This window comes from Penaeus vannamei, chromosome 11 (genome assembly GCF_042767895.1).
Source record: "Penaeus vannamei isolate JL-2024 chromosome 11, ASM4276789v1, whole genome shotgun sequence".
NCBI lineage: Eukaryota > Metazoa > Arthropoda > Malacostraca > Decapoda > Penaeidae > Penaeus > Penaeus vannamei.
Genome location: NC_091559.1, coordinates 33,183,069 through 33,188,068, shown reverse-complemented (window position 1 = coordinate 33,188,068; position 5,000 = coordinate 33,183,069). Strand labels below are relative to the sequence as shown.

The 5,000-nt window shown below is 34.5% G+C and overlaps 1 protein-coding gene across 1 annotated transcript in view; it reads left to right on the top strand.

The window, feature by feature from the left end:
- The window catches only part of LOC113799963 (putative neural-cadherin 2), a 273,409-nt gene that overhangs the window by 173,093 nt on the left and 95,316 nt on the right, over positions 1 to 5,000 (top strand). The gene's annotated exons all lie outside the window — the stretch shown is intronic.

The following is a 5,000-nucleotide window of genomic DNA, read 5'->3' as shown; positions in this document are numbered from 1 at the left end:
CATTATTATTATTATTATTATTATTATTATTATTATTATTATTATTATTATTATTATTATTATTATTATTATTATTATTATTATTATCATCATCATCATCATCATCATTATCATCATCATCATCACCATCATCATTAGTACTCTCATTATTATCACTATTAATACTAGTGCTATCATCTTTATCCTCATTATCATTATCATCATCATCGTCATTATTGTTAATGTTATAATTGTAATTATCAGCATCATTATCAATCTTATTATTGCCAATATTATTATCATTATTATTATGACTTTTATTGTTATTATTGCTACTATTTTTATTGTTGTAAACAGTAGTGTTATAACAGTAATAATGATAATAATTATAGTAATGATAGTAATAATTATTTTCATCATTATCATTATTATCATCATTATTATTATTATCATCACTATTATTATCATCATCATTATCATTACTATCATTAATAGTAATAATATTTTCATTAGTATTATTATTATTGTTGTTATCATTACTACCATTATTATCATTATCATTATTATTATTATTATTATCATCATTATCATTACATCATTATTATTATTATTATCATCATCTTTATTATCATCATCATTATTATTATCATTATTATTATCATTATCAATATTATTATTATTATTATTATTATTATCATTATTATTACTATTATTATTATTATTATTGTTATTACTATCATTATTATTATTATCACTAACAGCATTATATTTTTTCGTTGTTGATATTATTAACAATATCATTATCGCTATAATCATTATTCTTATCATTATCATTATCATGAGTATTATCAATATTATCATCATAACTACCACCATTACTTCTATTAGCAATAATGATAATGGTAATTACAACAACAGCAATGATAATAATGATATTAATAACAATACTGATGATATTATTAACACAACCAACAATGAAAATAATAATGGTAATAACAATAATGATAAGGATGATGATGATGATGATGATGACGTATTTCTGTTACTATAACAGTTGCTATTAGTGTTATACTTGTTATTACCATTGTTATAATTATAATAATAATAATAATAAATATCAGTGATAAGGATAAAAACCTCTTTCACGAAGATTCAGGAAACTAAGTAGATGGTTGTGTTTAGGCAGGACTAACAACTAATTCCTTGGTGATTAAAAGAAAAGAAAAATAATATGGCGGATACAATCACCCCAACGTTTGTGCCTTAAAAGGAAACCCCAGTAATTTATATTATTTCAGTCTGTGCTTTCTCCAAAGGTAAAATCGAGATCCTTGCCTGAATATAATAGGAAATTACATTGTGTTACTGTCGTTTCAATTAGATGTAATTCCTTATAACAGGACAAGGATACAGAGTTTCTTAAATTATTATTAAGGTTATTTGAAGAGACGATAACACTGATCGTCATTTGTTTCGCTAACAAAACAAACAACAGCCCCCAAAACACTTATTCACTCCCGTCACGCCGATGTCAGGTCCATAATCATCTACACAGCCTTATATTTCATTCCTGCTTGAACTGATGCAATAATTACTGCAACAGCAACAATTCCCGCAGGATATGCGAGCGCCATTCCTGCTGTTTACAAATGCGCGTGCAGACTCGAGCGCTCCTGCTCGCGTGATCGAGAGGCCACGAGGCGCGAAGAGAGAATAGATCGTAGACTGTCGAGAGCGCGAGCAGATTAACCCTCGCGTGATCATCCCTTTACGCTGTGTCGGGTTATGCTCGTCCAGGCGACGCGATCAGTAACGGCAAGCGAAGATAGCGTGGGCGATTTTTTTTCTTTCCTTCTACTCCATGGTGTACTTGGTCAGTTGGAAGGCTAAACGTCCCACGAGCTTGAGTCAAGGCACGGAGAAAGGAGGGGGATGAGAGAGGGAGAGGGAGGGAGGGAGGGGGGATGAGGAAGGGAGGGAGGAGGAAGGGAGGGAGGGGGGAGGAGGAAGGGAGGGAGGGGGGAGGAGGAAGAGAGGGAGGGAGGATGAAGGGAGGGAGGGAGAGAGAGAGAGAGAGAGAGAGAGAGAGAGAGAGAGAGAGAGAGAGAGAGAGAGAGAGAGAGAGAGAGAGAGAGAGAGAGAGAGGGAGGGAGGGAGGGAGAAAGGAGAAAGGAAGAGAGAGAGAGAGAGAGAGAGAGAGGGAGAGGGAGAGAGAGAGAGAGAGAGAGAGAGAGAGAGAGAGAGAGAGAGAGAGAGAGAGAGAGAGAGAGAGAGAGAGAGAGAGAGAGAGAGAGAGAGAGAGAGAGAGAGGGAGAGAGAGAGAGAAAGAGAGAGAGAGAGAGAGAGAGAGAGAGAGAGAGAGAGAGAGAGAGAGAGGGGGAGAAGGAGAAAGGAGAAAGGAAGAGAGAAAGAGAGAGGAGAAAGGAAGAGGATAACTTACACTCCTTCGCGATGTTTTTAAAATTCTCGTTCACTCTGCTTCAAAAATGTCTCTTGCCTGCGATCTCACACAGGACAGATACTTTAGAGATTTATTATAACAATTTATCTATTCATTTATTGCAAGCTATTAATAGAAGCAATGAAATATATATGCTATAAATAGAAGCAATTAAATATATATTGCAGGTGTTTCAGTGACTATCATTATCATTGTTTTTTTTGTTATTACTATTGTTATTATCACTATTATCACTATCAAAATCAATATTATTGTTATCTTTATAATTTTCATTATCATTACTATAATCATTATCACTATTATTACTATTATCACTATCAAAATCAATATTATCATCTTTATCATTTTCATTATCATTACTATAATCATTGTCACTATTATTACTATTATCACTATCAAAATCAATATTATCATCTTTATCATTATCATTATCACTACTGGTTCATGTATCTAAACACTGCCAGGGTGATCGTAGACTACAGATTCTTTAGCCTCTCGTAAGAACAGCATGGAAGGTGAGAACATGTTGGGCTCGCTTCGTCACCCACAGATAAATGCTTATTCTCGATCAAAGTTTGGTTCGGAATATTGGGAAGGCGAGTGAAACCACGAAAGGAAGAGAAGATAATATATCTTCCAGGGACTGAGGAGCTGGCATGCTAAGCTAGAAAATGCACGTCTGACTTTGGAGAACGTCCAAAAATCAGTTAAAAATTGTTGCGTCTTGCGGATTTTACTTCGTGCGTATATGAAGACTGCATTTTTTTTTTTTTTTTTTTTTTTGGGGGGGGGAGGGGGAATATTAGGCTTTAGATGTTTCCCCAGTGGGAGGGAGGGAGGGTGGGGGGGGAGTGAGAAATATGCATGCACTTCGGTTTTTAAAAAAAATTTTGTTTTTTTTCTTGGGGAAGGGAAGCAAACATTTGCTTTAGCTTCCCCCCCTCAAAAAAATGAAATATAAATAAAACTTGTCATTTTTTTATAAACCACAATGTAAATAAAGCGAGAATGGAACACAGAAAACTCCAATGCAAATTCCCAGCCATTCCCAAGGTAACACCAGATTCCATATTGAAACCGAGTGATACACAAGAATCAACGAAAATACTACCAGGAAAAAATTGTTAATATTGTATGTTCATTTTCTGTGAATTTCATTTTTTTAACTGTAATATCTAAATGAAATCAAAACACCGTATGTTTTTTCTCCTATTTGGTGCTGTTTCTTGCGCGTAAAAATGGCATTTGATGAAGATTAAGAAAAAATAAACAAATAAATTCCACGCATTTGAGGATCACTTAGCTGGGAGAAGAAAATAAAAAATAATAATAATAATAACCATAAGATATCTTCTTTCTTTGTGTGTTAATATTACGCTTTTGGGCTGTACGAAACCTCCTAAAATATGAAAATCATTATCTATCCGGTGTTCCAAATAATGAGGGAAAAATGCATGAACTTCAGCAAAATGAATATAAAACGATTTTTTGGGAAACATGATGACTAAGATAATGGCAGGCCATGAATATATATATATTTTCCATGTGTATAAACACATTCTCCGAAATAAAATGCTAGTATTGATGAGAGAGAGAGAGAGAGAGAGAGAGAGAGAGAGAGAGAGAGAGAGAGAGAGAGAGAGAGAGAGAGAGAGAGAGAGAGAGAGAGAGAGAGAGAGAGAGAGAAAGGGACCAGTCAGATTCTTAATTTGCGAAGAATATCGAATTTTAACGTACATTTGAAAAAAAAAATCCTTTTAGCCTTTATTGATTGGTTTCTTATTACACACACACACACACACACACACACACACACACACACACACACACACACACACACACACACACACACACACACACACACACACACACACACACACACACATACAAATGTCACGAGATAAAAATCAAATTAAAAGACATTTTTCTCATTTTTTATCGATCACTTTCTGCTCCCGTGAAGACCTTAACGAGCAGACAATTTTTGCTTTTTTTTCCCGACCCAAACCTTCCCTCCCACGGGACTGTCCACCTCAATTGTTCATTGTCCCACTATGGTACGCTGGCCGGTTTTTGAGGAACAAATGTGCAGAGATTTTTTTTCTTCTTCTTCTTCTTCTGTTCGTGTATGTATGTCTGAAAGCTTGTTATTTACAGCCCAAAAATGCATACCGAACTTCAGTTGTTGTTTATTCAACTGCATTTTTACATATCTGTTTTGAATATATATCTAAATCAAGCTGTTGTTCCTTTTTATAGTTTAAGACAAAAAAATCTTGATTCACACACAGACACACACACAACAAACAAACACACACACATACACGCACACACACATACGCACACACACACACACAACAACAACAACAACAACAACAACAACAACACACAAACACACACACATACACAAATACACACAAAAAAGCACACACACGATTCTTCCCTACCCCTATTTTCTTTTTATTTTATTTTTTTTTTTTCTTCTTCTTCTTCCTGGCATTCGAACTCTTTTCTGCCTCCTTAGATTGCGTAACGGGGGACAGATTCGCCTCCAAAATCA